The following is a 16,219-nucleotide window of genomic DNA, read 5'->3' as shown; positions in this document are numbered from 1 at the left end:
ATGTCTTCATTATCATTTTGTTCCAAAAATTTGGTAATTTCCTTCTTAATCTCATCTATGACCCAGCTATCATTCAGCATAAGATTATTTAGCTTCCATGTTTTTGTATGAGTCTGCAGATTCCTGTTGTTACTGAGTTCAACTTTTATTCCATGATGGTCCCAGAAGATGCAAGGAATAATTTCTATTCTTTTAAATTTGCTGATGTTAGACTTTTGATCTATGATGTGATCAATTTTGGAGCCTGTTCCATGGGCTGATGAGAAGAATGTGTGTTCAGTTTTGTTAGGATGAAATGTTCTTTAGATGTCCATTAAATCCAAGTGTTGGATGATTAAGTTTAAATCTAAAATTTCTTTGCTCAGCTTCTTTTTGGAGGTTCTATCCAATACTGCCAAAGGAGTGTTAAAATCTCCAACTATGATGGACCTGGAAGAAATCAAGTTGCTAATGCCTGTTAGAATGTCTCTTATAAATTGAGGTACATTCTGGTTGGGTGCATAAATATTAATAATTGAAATCTCATCATATTGAGTATTACCCTTGACAAATATAAAGTGACTATCCTTATCCTTGCTTACTTTTATTGGTTTAAAGCCTATTGTATCTGCAAATAAAATTGCAACACCTGATTTTTTCTGTTTTCCATTTGCCTGGAATATAGATAACTATCCCTTCACCTTGAGTCTATGTTTATCTTTTAAGGTAAGATGATATTCTTTTATGCAGCAGATATCTGGCTTGAGTTTTTATCCAGCCAGCCAATCTGCAACATGTGAATATCATTAAAGTATTTAATTTCTCCATCATAGCTGAAACTCAATTTAGCTGGATACAGGATCCTATGTTGAAAGTTATTTTGTTTTAGGAGATTAAAAGTCGATGACCACCCTCTTCTAGCCTGAAAGGCTTCAACAGAGAGACCTGCAGTCATTCTAATATTCTTCCCCTTGTAGATTATGGTTTTCTTCCATCTAGCTGCTTTCAGAATTTTCTCTTTCATATTAACTTTAGTGGAGTTAATTATGATGTACCTGAGGGATGTCTTATTTGGATTGAGTCATGCTGGGGTTCTGGTTCTGAAACTGTCTGCTACCTGAATTTCAGAATCTCCTGGCATGTCTGGAATGTTTGATTTCATAATTTCATGAAGAAGAGCCTCTGTGTTTGTGAAGTAACTTTGTTGCCATCAGGGATTCCTATAAGGCGAATATTAATTTTCTTTGAATTATCCCAGAGCTCTCTGAGAGAATGATCTGTTTTTGCTCTCCATTTCTCTTTGTCTTAGAGCACTTGGGCATGTTCAAAAGCTTTGTCTTCAATGTCAGAGATCCTTTCTTCTGTCTGCTCCATTCTGTTACTGAGGGATTCTACTGTGTTTTTCAGATCTTTGAGGGCTGCAAGCTCTTGCCTCAATGTGTCAAAATGTTTGGTAATTTTATCTTTGAAATTGTTGAATTCTCGAGAACATCTTTTGAATAATTCCTTGAAATTCTAATTCCCTCCTTTCCTCCATTCTGTTGATCTTATTTGCTATCCAGATTCTGAACTCAATTTCTGACATCTCAGTCATCTGTTTATGGATGGGATTTTCAGTTGCATCTGCCATAATCTTCCTTGGAGGGTAATCTACTCTGGTTATTCATATTACCAGAGTTTTTCCACTAATTCTGCCCCATGCTTGATTTACACCATTTGGCTAGATGAACAGATAAGGAGAAGTTGGGTTGTGGGCTCCAGGGGTAGTGATGAACTAACCCTTTGCCCAAAGGCTGGGACTGGTGTCTGTACCTTTTCCCCTAGAACCTGTACAGTGCTACAGCCTGAGAAACTGGGGCCTGCTTGGTGTGGTGGGGCTAAGTGGCTCTGTCTTGTTTTCAACTGGTCTCTGTTATACCCTAGTAAATCAGTTACTCTGTGTTGACGTCTCAACTGTGGAGCAATACCAGCAATTAAGCCACCCTGCCCCCCACCGGCAACAGTTGGAAAAAGAAAATCAAGCCTTCCCACAGCCACACACCCAGGGTACCACTTTGGATAGTCCTCGAGTAATTGGCACAGTTCAAAAGGTCCAAATCAATTGTCCCAGTCAGCGCTCATCTCAGGTGGGAGAGTTCAAAATATCTCTGGCAACTAGATAGCAGAAGTCTGCTGGCAGCTCAGGTATGACTGGCTCTGGTGCTCCGTGAGTTCAGAAGGATCAACCCAGTCAAAAATTTGTCTGGGAAGGTTGATGCCTCCTTCCCCATCTTGCACCTCTGTCACATCCAATCACTGGTAATTCCACAGGGCTGTGACCCAGTTACTCCATTGAGCAGATGCCCCTGGGGTTTGCTCCTGCCTGAGTCAGAGGGAGAGCTATGTGTCCTCAGCCTGGCTGCTGCTCTCTGCCATTATCCGGCTGGGGGAGGTTAGGCCTGACAACCTCGGGTACTTAATGGAGGCTGAGGTGGTTCACTCAGTTCCAGTCCTGGTCCTGATTGATGCAGAATAGCACAACTTCGCAGAATTTGTTTCTGTCCCAGCTATATTCCCCTGCTGATCAGATGCTGCTTGAGGTGACAGAAACTACGATTCAGTTCTGGGCAGCTTCAAGCAGTTAGAGCTCATACTGAGCTGTCAGTTCCAGCCTCTGCCTTCTCACCTTGTGTCAGCTATGATCCCCTGAGGGCTGGGCATGTCTTGCCTCAGTAAAATAGTCCTCTGGTTCAGCCCTGTACTGCTGGCTCTGCACATGCATATTCTAGTCCCCATGCTCCACCTGCTACTGCTTCAGGCCTTCCCTTTACTCATGTCCCAGATCTGTGTGCCAGTGGCTGCCACCAAAGAAGGTGCCTGGCTTCCTCTGGTTGCCCAGAGAGACAGGGTGTGTCTGTCTATAATAGCCCCAGGGGCATGAGCCTTATTGTTCCTGCTGCTGCTGCTCTGTGCCTCGGGGCACTGCCTCTGCTCCTATATGGTTCCCTCTCCTTACTTGCCTGCCACAGAATCAGCACAGACAAGCAAGAGCCCTTCCCCTATGCACAACTCTCGAGAAAATGTCCAAGAATCTGGACTCCATGGGGGACAGGCTTCCAGACCTTGGGGTGAGAGTGGAGGGGAGTGCTGGGAGTTCAGAGTTGCAGGTAGAGAATATATACAGTTTTATGTAGTTTTATGCCTGGCAGGAGAGTGCCATGGCACTCTAGTAGGGGTAGGAAGTCCAGTTTTTAGAGGGTCTCTCCCATGGGATAGAATGGGAGGACATTTGAACTCTGCTCGCTTGTTTGTATGTCGTTTACTGCCAGCCCTTCTCATGGGTGAGGGGACTCCTATCATCTTGGTAATGGATTTAGTAACTTTTGTTTGTATCCTTGGGGTCACAGCTCACCTCAGCAGGGGTGAGTTCTTCAACTTTCTCTCTTGGCTCAGCTGTAAACCATTGGCTTACTTGCTAAACTTCTGTCTTTTAACTCTCCTTCTGGATGGGAGCCTCTGTGGAAAGCTGGCTGCAGTCTGCCATCTTGCCTTCACACCCCCCCCCCCACCACTGTTGTCTTCTAATAAGAAATTATCACATAGCTACTTGGGAAGCTGAGGCAAGAGAATTGCCTAAGCCCAGGAGTTGCAGGTTGCTGTGAGCTGTGACACCACGGCATTCTAACCAGGGTGATAAAGTGAGACTTTGTTTCTAAAAAAAAAGAAAAAACAAAAAGGAAATTATCACAGATACTCAGGCTTAAGCCACCACACCATCAGTCAGAAGCCATCAAGATTGAAGCATGACCCTCCAACAAGATGATTATAACTCACTGAAGGATCAAATGATTATTAGCATTTTCAGCAATAAAATATTTTAAAATTAATGTATGTACATTTTTTAGATATAATGCTACTTTATACTTAATATAATGTAAATATGACTTTTGCATAGACTGAGAAATAAAAACATTTGTTTGATTGGTTTTACTGTGATACTTTACTCTGTGAAAACTCTCACATAGTCCCTGTATTCTCCTCAACACACTGTACATAATCGATGTTCATTAAATGTTGTTTGAACTGATGGAACTTGTTCCACAGCCCTGGATCATGAGGGATGGCTGTGCAGAGAGGTCATTTACTGCAGGGGTCCACAAACCCCTTTAAAACCTTTCTTACAGGGTCAAATAGTAAATATTTTAGACTTTGTAGGGAAAGAGGCAAAATGGAGGATATTATGCAAGTACTTTATAATAGGGTTGCCAAATAAAACATCACTTAGTATAAGTATGTCCCATACAGTATTTCGGACATACTTATACTTAAAAGTTAGTTTTTTTTTAAATTAAAACTTAAAATATAATTTGAGATCTTATATTTTTATTAAAAAATTCTGGCAACCCTAACTTATAAAATCACTTAAAATGTAACCACTTAAACATATTAAAACCATTCTTAGCTCCTAGGCCATGAAAAACACATGGCTGTCCAGTTGTGGCCCAGGGTTGTAGTTCGCTGACCCCTGACCTGCTGTGTTGTTCAGTTACAGAACTAGAAGCTAATTGCCCACGGGGATATATATATGGATTTAAGTGTTTATAGAATCGCTGGGATAGGTGAAGGAGTAGATTTCACCCTAGACAACATGCCCTGCCAGGGGAGCTGCTGCCCCATTCTCTTGTTCCTAGTATTTTGTCCTTCTGCCTCTTGGAGGTTTGTTGGTTCCAGGAATGTACCATCTTACCTCTGATAGGGGAATCAGAAGCTGCTATCAGAGCTATTGTCTGGTGTGCTAATCAGCATTAGCTAATTATGTCTCCAGTGCTTCTGCCTTACTCTTCATTTAATTTAACTCTGAATTTAAGTCCCAGGTATAGGCATCTGATTGGTAGCCACACCCAGTACAGTAGCTGCCAGGGGTCAGAGAAACAGAATTTTTAGTTTTCAGTCTCTGCAGAATATGGAGGGCTGATGACAAGAGCAGGTCCATGTGGAATACACCTATTTCCTGCATCTGCTGGCTTCCTGTCCCAGCCTCTGCTCGTGTTCTCACTACCTGGGACTGTTCAGAGGATTTTGTGACTTGCATCTCTCAGAATATGGGTCAGGGCCTCATCATTCCTTTTTCTTTTATTTTTGTTAGGAAGGAGACAGAGTCCTTGTTCCTTATGGCTCTGTTTACTGTGGTTGGTCATTCTTTAAATCTTATTTTATTTTTACTTTATTAGTATGACTCTATCTAGCCTCTCAATTTACAGCATAAAGGCAAGGCATTAGACACAAAGCTGAATTAAAACTAAACCATTTAAACAAAATGTTCAAATGAAATGTAAGTTTGTTACCCATGCTTTATACTTGACATAGTTGATTCATTAACAGCAACCATAAAGACTTTGAAGTCACTTTCTTTCTCAGAATATTTGACAAAACTTCTAAAGAATGATCACATTTATAGCCTCTAGGTTTACCTTTCCCTTCTTATCTGGGTGCAATCTTGCTTCTGTTCCTAACAACCAGTTGAATACGTTCCCTTCAAAGGCACAATTTGACCTCTCCTTAGACAACCAATGGATTTTTTCCAGACTTCCTTCTTCATCTTTTTTCTAGGATTTACAGTTGTTGATACTTCTATTTTTAAATGTCTTTTTCTTTACTCTTTATGATGCAATATTGTCTTATTTCTTCTTGTCATATAACCATGACTATTTTTTTTTTTATTTCTTCCCCTTCTGTCAACTTTGTGAACTTGTTCTATTCCTTTATCTTTATTTTTCAGTTTTGTAAGACCACATTGTTTGTGTGAAAATGTGATTTCATTTCCTTATTCACAGAAAAGAGAAATCTTTCTCATAAACTTGACTTCTTCCTGAATTTCTATCCTACTTCTCACATTGTTTACACTTGCAAAATTTTTCAGAGTTTGACACACGTATACTCTCTTCGTTATCTTCCGAGTTCATGCCTTGTCTATGATTTTCACAACTTCTCTCTTTCTGTACTCTTTGAAATTCTCTCCTTCATGACTGCTGAATGCTGGCTGTTTTACTATCTGTTGAGCACTCTTTTATGCCCCCTTTGTTTTACTTTCTTCTTCCCACTCCTAAAAGTGGACACTTTCTAAAGTTATAAGATTCTTTTTTTGCTCTGAAATCTTGCCCATAGTAATCTCACTCATGCCCATTGGGTTTGACTCTTGAATGACTTCTAAACTGCTCTTTATAACCAGTTCTTTATAAATTCTTTCATTATCATTGTTTATATGGAGAGTATTTGGGTACAAGAGAATGGGCCAGGATGAGGGCTGTGCTTAGAGTGTTTGTCAATTGGTGTTGCTCTGGAGCAGAAAGAGCTGCTAGGAATTATCTCAAGTTAGCTCTTTCAAGGAAAATTAGGTATCAAGCTGAGAACACCAAAAATTGTGTTAAATGCTTAAGTTAGACATAGGAATATAAATAAAGACTGGGCCTAGAAGTCAGGGTCAAAAAAGGATGAATGAGAAGTTTAACAAAAACAACAACAACAAAAACAACAACAAAAAAGGATGAATGAGAAGTTTAAAACAAGCAATGAACATCCAGAATCTTTTCTGCAAGTGGTTTGGAGATGCTGTGGTTTATCTCAGATAGAAGGTGGATGTAGTTACGCCAGATTCACCTTAGGTGCAGATCCCAGGCAGCCAAGCTCAAACCAAAACTCTCTCTGGTTCTTTCTTTCTATCTGTCTGTTGTACTTTTCCACATAAATTTCACTCTGAAAGCTTTTATTCTTGTCAATAACACTGTCATACTGTTATCAACATCATCCAAATCCTTTGGGTTTTCTTACCTTCTCTCTCAATTCCCAGTCAGTTGCCAGATCCTATCCTTCTTCATGATGTTTCTTATATTTGTGTTTTTCTATTTCCAATGTCCTACCCCACTTCCATATTTACTCATGCTTAGACAAGTCAGTGGTCTTCCAAAGGATCTCTCCATGTGTACTATTTGAATTTGAGCATTTGAAAAGCAATTATAAGATCATACACACATGTCAACTACTTGCCCCTAAGGAACAAAGATATTGGGTGAACTAGTTGAATAAGGACACTGGAATATAAAAGTGGTTTCGGAAGGTGTGTTCTCTTGGTTGTCTCTTGGTGTGGTTCCTTGGGGACCCTTTGCCCCACTCAGATGTCCTGTTAGTGGTATGTTTGACATGCTGTTAATATGCAGCCCACTCATACCCATTCTCTCCAGTCTTTATTTTCATACACAGCTATTTATAACTCTTACAAATTATACCATAAGAGTAAACAGGTATACAACAGATGCACACAAATATATTTTGTTATTGTGATATAAATTAAAAAGATTTTCATATTTATTTATTTATTTACTTTTTTGAGACAGAGCCTCAAGCTGTCACCCTGGGTAGAGTGCTATGGCATCACAGCTCACAGCAACCTCCAACTCCTGGGCTCAAGCGAGTCTCCTGTCTCAGCCTCCCAAGTAGCTGGGACCACAGGCGCCCGCCACAACACCCAGCTATTTTTTGGTTGCAGCTGTCATTGTTGTTTGGCAGGCCTGGGCTAGATTCGAACCCACCACCTTAGGTGTATGTGGCTGGCACCCTAGCCACCTGAGCCACAGGCGCCGAGCCGATTTTCATATTTCTTAGCAATGATCTTATAAAATTAATATTTGAGCATCTGTTTTTATATGTAAACACTATCTTCACATCCAATAGTCCCACACTTAGCTGAAAGATGGAAATTTATTAAATACAATTCTGATTGTCACTATTCATTTTTCATGAATAATAGAGATATGCTATTGCCTAAAATTCAGGGGTAATCTAATTATTAGACTAGATACCAATCTAATAATTTAATAAACTGTCAAAAATCCTTTTTGGAACAAAACAAGATAAAAATAAATGAACAAATGATTTACCAACATTTCTTTAGGAAAGACATAGTAAGCTCCCTTCTATATTTGCAAGTATTTTTTATCACCATGTCCCAGGCAATTCCCATATCCTTCTTTATGCCTTCACGATCTAGATTCAAACTCACCACTTCAAGCATTTTCTCCAAGCATTTTCTCTAGGTTGTTATATTGTTGTAATCTTTGCTCTTTTACCCCTGTTTCACATCACTTCTCAATTTTTTTTTTAAATTAAATCATAGCTGTGTACATTAATGCAGTCATGGGGTACTGTGTGCTGGTTTTATATACAATTTGAACTATTTTCATCAAACTGGTTAACGTAACTTTCACAGCATTTTCTTAGTTATTGTGTTAAGACATTTATATTCTGCATTTAGAAAGATTCACGTGTACCCTTGTAAGATGGACCATAGGTGTGGTCCCACCAATCACCCTCCCACCACCCATTCTCCCACTTCTCAAGTTTTAATCAGTCCCTTATCACTGAATCCAGAAATTGCTGGGCCACTGAGAATTTTTATTTTTAATTTATGTTACCCAAAAGGCCAGATCTTTTAGAATTAATGGTATATTTCTCATTCTTCACTGGGGAATTTTGCCTTGCACAACTTGTGTTAAGGTCTTAGTCATCTCAAACCATAGAAGGTCAACAGAACAACTAGGCATACAGTTGTATTCCTGTCTTCCATTATTCTAGAATGTTCTTCTTAGAGATGTGGACACGATAGGTTTCGGAGTTGTTGCATAAATCCCATGGCTACCATCAATCTGCATACCTGCTTTACTGAAATGTTAATAGGCTTAGATTGCTGAATGAAATCTTACACTATTTGGATAAATCAAACAAAGTTTAATTATTTAAAACAAACATGGGGAAATCAGCTCAATTAGAGCGCACAATAGAGATGCTGCAGCATTGTTTTATGATAGACGAAGGTATAAGTGTATTAAACCCTCAGATGGGACTTACCAGTGGACACAAAGTTGCATATGTTAAGTTCCAGTGAGCAAGAGTCCCATCAGGTCTCATAAATTTCAGAGTTGCACAATGTATGATGTACTTGCAAAGGTGCAGAGCACTGTACGTCCAGTACGCTTTGCCCAGAACATCTTATCTATCATTCCCTCCCCAGTGATCCCAGCGTGGGCCAGACATATTTCTAACTTAATTTTTGTGGAGCTATGACAGGAACCTATTATCCAGATGTCTTTGGGAATCTGAAATTTGGCAGGCCTTTAGAATGGCCAGTAGGTCTGTGGTGTGTAAGATTTATGGCCCTGTAGCAATTTCTGTTTGTACCTTTTACTTTGTCACTCAGTGTTTTTCACCTTACAACATCATTTAAACTTTCTTAGGATTTATATTATCAAATAAGTAATATATTTTTATATATTTTGCATCCTGTAATACATAACTTGGCATACTGCAATTAAAATGTCATTGCATTGAGCACTGGTTGTACACTTAATGAGTTTCTGGCACTATAATGCTAGAAAAACAGGTAAATAGACCAAGTCTTGGTCTCTGGATTAGAATTCAGGATGTTAGCCGGTCTGGGACAGATGTGAAGGTATACTTCTCAGCTGTCCCTTCAAGAGAAAACTTGCTGCTCCTGGCAGTTCTCTGATTACTCCTGTGCCTTTGGGTTCAGCTGAGGTCATGCTCTCCCCACACGGAGCCCAGCCAGTGACTGAGCATACCGGAGGTATCAAGCCCGACCATTTTTATCTAAACAGGAATGCTCTACTGGTAATCTTTGTGCTAAATTCTACTTTCGCCTGGACAAGACCTTCTTTTTTTATTTTTGGCCAAAACTTTCTTAGGGTTTCCCTGTGGAGTGAAGCTCTTCCTCCCCAGTCCTATTGTTTTCCTCTTCTCCATTCACAGACATCAGACTTGTAACATGATGTACAGGCTTCCTCTGCTATTCTTGCTACTTCTCCCCTTTTGTTTCATAAAGTTCACCCCCAATAAATTTCATGTACTCCATCTTGACGTCTACTTGTCAGATGGCCTGACCTGACAACACACAGAATAATTATTAAAAACGTGGCAATTGTTATAATTAGGAATACGTGCAAAGTGTTATAAGAAGCTTCTCTTGTCTTCCACAAAGTGACTTAGATGAATTTTTCTTTATGTGTTCTGTTTTACCTTATAAAGTTTAAGCTCTGCCCTTATTTATAGAACATCTCCTACTGTATCATAATTGCTTATCTATATGTTTATATGCCATTAGACTGAGGTCCTTGAAAAGCAATGACATTTTCTCTTAAAGTACTAAAGAATCTTTTATCAAGGTAAGTGGTACCAAAAATGCTTGTTATAGAATAGATAGGACTTTGAGAAAACATTATAAGGAGAAATAAGTGATCTGATATTTGAAGAATGAGCAGGAGCTTTCCAGGTGAACATGGGGGAAGAATGGGTATTTAGTGGAAGGATCATGTTCTAGTATCATGTCTTAAGCACAGAGGCATGGACACAGATTCAGGAAGGAGCAAGTCACGTGGATAGGTTGGAGCTTACTGTGCTTGTGGTTTTTGAGAATGGAAGAGGTATGGACAGGCTAGCTAACCCTACATGACATGGGAACTTGCTTACTTGCTTATTGTTTGCATTTGAAAATCACATATGTCACTTCTCAAATAAATATCTTTTTTTTTTCTTAAAGAATTGTGGATATGTATATGTGCAGAAAGATGAAGTAGGTGTCTGAGAAAAGAGGTCTGCCTGCCCAAGTGTGGCTCCTTGACCAAATCCAGACTTCACAAAGCAAATTCCTATATTAAAAGGTCTCCACTGGGGATTGGTTCCAGGGGCTCTTGGAGATATGGAAATCATGAATGCCCAAGTCAAAGATATACAATGGTGTAGTATTTGCACACAGTTTATGCACATCCTCTGTATACTTTCAGGGGTGTGCAATCTGCAACCCATAGGTCACATAGGGATTATGTGTGGACTTTTTTGCTTATCTGTGGTGGCAGATATCATAAAAATTATGCACGGACCTTTGTTTTGCTCATCAGCTTTTGTTAGTGTTGTGCAATTAATGTGCAGCCTAAGATGACTTTTCTTCCAATGTGATAACAGAGAAACCAAAAGGTTGGACACATCTGCCAGAATCATCTCTGAATTACTTATAATACCTAATATAATGTAAAAGTCTTGTTTGTTACACAGATAGCTTTTATAATGCTTGAGTCAGGGATATAAGTGTGCCTATCACCTGAATAGTATTCCTTGTACCTATTAGGAAGGCTTTCACTCCTCTTCAAATCTTGTAAATGGTTATTATACTTTGTTGTTTAGGAAATATTGATAAAAGTGAAAATCTGTACCTTTTTAGTACAGGCACAGTTTTTTTTTGAATATTTTCAATCAATAGTTGGTGAATCCATGGATGTGGAGCTCACAGAATGCTGACTGCATGTCATTCTGTATAAGAGGAGAAGAAAATTATGATAAAATTGTCTGTGATTATGATTGTTTCAACTTTCTATAAAGAGATCAAAGAAAAACTTATACCATCACAATGCAAAAACATTTCCTAGTCTCATAATCTCAGGCTATGTCTGACTCTCTTTTGGTACATCCTATAATAGGATGTATCAAAATCCTATTATAGGCCAAATACATCTGAGGTTTCCTCTGGAATAATTCAGGAATCCTCCATTTTTTTCCCTATATCCATAACATTACTCTTCTGTAGGCAATATCAACTTCCTGTTAAGTCTGTATGTTGAATCTCAACATCTCTAATCCAGATACTGCTGATCTTTACTCTCAATTACAAGAAAAACATCCTATGAGAGAATGTTAATACATTTCTTTCTTAGTTGGGAAAGTATGATGGTTTTATGTTATTAGTTATGACGCATATAAAGTTCCACAATTGGCTTTTAAGATGCTCCAATTTCCACGTCCTTGTATCATCATCCAGCCATCCTCATCTCTTGGTAGTTCCCAACATGGCTGTGAATATACCTTCTAGCTGTTTTCTTTTTTTTGGCCAGGGCTGGGTATGAACCTGCAACATCCAGCATATGGGGCCAGTATCCTACTCCTTTGGGCCACAAGCACCACCCTTATAGCTGTTTTCTATTTGATTTATTTTAGTCTTTCTTATGATATTTCCCCTAATGAAAAATTCTTTCATTTCTCCCAATATATTTTCTTTTTTGTATCTCTTTTTAATAAACTGTTATTGCAAATATTAAGGACGTATAAATGTGTTTGTTACACAGATAGCTTTTATAATGCTTGAGTCCGGGATATAAGTGTACCTGTCATCTGGATAGTGCTCGTTGTACCCATTAGAAAGGTTTTTGCTCCTCTCCAAATCTTTTACTTCCCTTTGTGCACCTGGGTGCTATTGTTTAGTCTAATTTAGTAGACTATGTGTAGTGTTTGTCCGTTCTTGATAAAAATATTATTTTTTTAGATCTATGTTGGTATTTTGATGGGGATTATACCAAACCTGTAAATCACTTTGAGTAGGAGGGACATTTTACCAGTAAAAAGTGATAGTCTGACCTCCATTTTTCTAATTTGGATACCCTTTATTTCTTTCTCTTACCTGATCACTTTGGCTAGGACTTCTAGCATTGTGTTGAATAGAAGTATTGACAGTGGTCTGTGGATTTTTTTTGGTTGTTGTTGTTGTGTCCTTTTCTGGCTTTGGTATCAAGGTGATACCAGCTTGATAGAATGAGTTGGGGAGAATTCCCTCCTTCTTGATGTTATAGAACATGCTATAACTATAATTGTTCTATAACAATTTTTATAGTATGGATACCAGCTCTTTTTTGTAGTTCTGATAAAATTTGGCTATGACTCCCTCTTGTACAGGGCTTTTTGGGGGAAGATTTTTTTTATTACTGCTTCCATCTTGGTGCTCATGATTGGTTGATTCAAGACTTCTTCCTGATTGAGTCTTGGGAGGTTGTGCATTTCCACATTTCCTCTAAGTTTTCTAGTTTATGTCCATAGAGATTTTCATAGTATTCACAAGTGATGTTTGGTATATCTGTGGTATCTGTTTTAATGTCAACTTTTAAATTTCTGACTGAGTTTATTTGGGTCCTTTCTCTTCTATTCCTAGTTATTATGGCAAGAAAGAGGTCTGTCAATTTTGTTTATCTTTTTCTAAGAATCAACTTTTTGTTTTGTTAGTCTGTTTTGCTTTTTTTTGTTTGTTTTTCATTTCACTTAGTTCTTTCTGCTCTAACCTTAGTTATTTATTTTCTTCTGTTGGCTTTCAGTTTGGCTTACCCTTCCTTTTCTAGTTCCATAGATGTGACATTAGGTTGTTAATTTGTGATCTTTCTGTCTTTTTGGTGTAGGCCTCTAAGGCTATGACTTTCCCTCTGAAGTATGCTTTTGCTGAATCCCATAGACTTTGATAGCTTGCATTTCCTTTAATTCAGTTCAAGGAATATTTTGATTTCCATATTAATTTTATTCTTGCCCAAATAACCATTTAGCAGCAGGTGGTTTCATTTTCATGACTTTGTACAAATTTGGATGTTTCTCTTGTGATTGATTTCTAGTTACAGTCCACTCTGGTCTGAGGGGACACATGGTATGAATTTGTTGAATTTGTTGAGACCTGTTTTGTTACCTAAGATATGATCAATTATGAAAATATTCCATATATCGCACAGAAGAATGTGTATTCTGTAGTTTTGGGGTAGAATGTTCTGTAAATATCTGTTAGGTTCATTTGATCCAGTGTCTGCTTAAGTCTAATATTTATTTATTTTCTGCTTTGATGATTTGTCCAGTACTGACAGTGGGGTGTTGATGCTTCCAGTAATTATAATGGTACTATTTATTTTTTTGCTTAGCTTTTCTTTTTTGAGACAGAGTCTCATTTTGTTGCCCTGGAAGAGTGCCGTGGTGTCACAGCTCACAGCAACCTCTAGCTTTTGGGCTTAGGTGATTCTCTTGCCTCAGCTTCCTGAGTAGCTGGGACTACTGGCGCCCACCACAATGTCCTGCATTTTTTTTGTTTTTGTTGCAGTTTGGATGGGGCTGGGGTCGAACCTTCCAACCTGGGTATATGGGGCCAGCACCCTACTCACTGAGCCACAGGTGCTGCCATCTTTGATTAGCTTTAGTAAAATTTAATTTATGTATCTGGGGGTTCAGCACATACACATTTAGAATTGTTATGAATTCTTATTAAACTGCTCCCTTTTCATTAGATAATTACCATCTTTGTCTTTCTTTCTCATTGTTGATTTAAAGTTGTCATCTGATATAAGAATGGCTATACTTGCTCTTTCTTGGTTTCCATTTGTGTGGAATATTTTTGTTTTTATCCTTTTACCTGGAGTCTGTGTGCATCTTTGTGGTTAGATGTGTTTCCTGGAGACAGCAGATACTTGGACTGTGTTTTTTCATCCATTCAGCCAGCTTATATATTTTTATTATAGTACTGAGACCATTAATTTTAAGTGATATGTGGGATGCTGATCATCATGTTGAGTAGTATCTTCTATCTTTGCCTCTTATACTAGTGTTTTTTATAAGAGTTGTGAGTTTTAGGTTTTAAAACTGTTTTAGCAGGAATCAAAGGTTGACTCCCAGGCCACTGGGGAAAGCTGTTGGAAAGGGGCTGAAGCAGATTCACCAAACTGGAAAGTCTGCTCATGGGGAGTGGGCCAGATGGGATTCATGGACTGGTTGTCAGGGGTGAGTATTACTCTTCTCTTTCCTCTCCTGCCCCATAAGCTTTCTTCTTATGTTTGGTTGCAAATGGGTACCCGCACTCACTGAGTTTACTAGCAGTGTCATTGTTGTTTGGGAAATTCCCAGACTGAAGTGCTACCCCAGTCTGAAAGGGAAGATTTCCTGTGGGGTGATGAGTGCTCCACCAGTTTGTTGTGGCTTGGACCCACATTGCACTCGTGTAGGTTCTGCCCACATGGATTCCCTTGTCTCTTGATTTTAGTTCTCAAAACTCCTCTCTGTGCCCTTAAGCAATCTGACTGAGTCTAGGGGTATGGGATTTGGCCTGTGTGTCTGTCCCATTGATAGGTGTCTCTGGAGAGAGCCATGAGGCATGGACCTCTCAGACTAAGCACCTCTAGCTCTGCTGTCTGTGGAAACTTCAGACTCTTGGGCACACCAACAGCAGAGAGGCAACCATATATGAGAGTCTTGGTTCAATCATCCATCTCAGCAGCAGTGGGTTGGGAGGGGAAAGAGTCTTAATGGAGGACAGCCAGCACTCTAGCCCTCCTGTTAGGAAGGAAGCCCATATGGAATATATAAGCTCTGGGATCACACACATTCCTTGGGGTAGGAGTTAGCACCTGTATATATGGGAATAGGTAATATGAAAAATGAAGGGCTGGAGCTTCCTGGGGTAAATGAAGAAATGCTGTGGGTGGAGAAGTTTGGTGCCTACCATCTTGGCTGAGAGATGGGAGAGTTTTTCCCAGCTTAATGTTCTGAATTATAATCTATGAAAGTATAAATTGCTACAAAGTAAGCTAGAGTTCATAGAGGATCAGTTCTGGATAGTCACATACATTTGCCCCAAGAAGAATGGCTGAATACAAGAGAGATCTATAACAATTAAAATTGTTTTCCTGTTTCTTTTTTTTTGCATTCTTCTTTGTGTCCTCTAAACTAACCTTTGAGGATACTGCAACTCCATTTCCTTGGCAAAATAATTTCAAGGAGAGCTGGAACAGAAGATCATTTCTGTTTTAATAGATGCACTGTCAATAGCTGAGTGTCTGTCAGTAGCAGAACATACTATATTTGCCCATGGAGGGGAATACAAATTATGTTCCTTTACTTATATCCCCATAGGGCCATCTAATTAATCACCAATTTTAGAGATGCTAGCAAGTGTAAGTGGAGGTGCAGAAGTTTTTTTCTTAAATTGTGAAGGAAAACTATAATGTCTACATACTGGGTCAAAAAGATTCCTATTTGCTTTTCTTATTAACACTTTTTAGGGGTTCAGAACAACTATCTTTTATTACAGAGTTATAGAAAAAGATGCCATGGTAAATATTTTCTCTACTTACTTCCTAAACTCAAAACTTAGTGACTTTTAGATCAAGGTTACGTTGGTATGAGTGATGTAATTGAGCCTAAATAAAGCATTTACAAAAGTGTAGGTGGGTAGGGAAAGAATTTGGGGGAAATAATTATTATCATTATCATTATTATCATCATCATCAAAATGAGAGTGATTACACTGCTGATGGGAATGTAAACTAATATGTTCCTTTTGGAAAGACATCTGGAGAACACTTAGAGAACTAAAAATAGACCTGCCATTTGACCCTGCAATTCCTTTGTT

Source organism: Otolemur garnettii, unplaced genomic scaffold, assembly GCF_000181295.1.
Source record: "Otolemur garnettii isolate 467f Iridium unplaced genomic scaffold, OtoGar3 scaffold00107, whole genome shotgun sequence".
Lineage (NCBI taxonomy): Eukaryota > Metazoa > Chordata > Mammalia > Primates > Galagidae > Otolemur > Otolemur garnettii.
The sequence above is the reverse complement of the archived record's forward strand: the minus strand, read 5'-3'. Positions refer to the sequence as shown.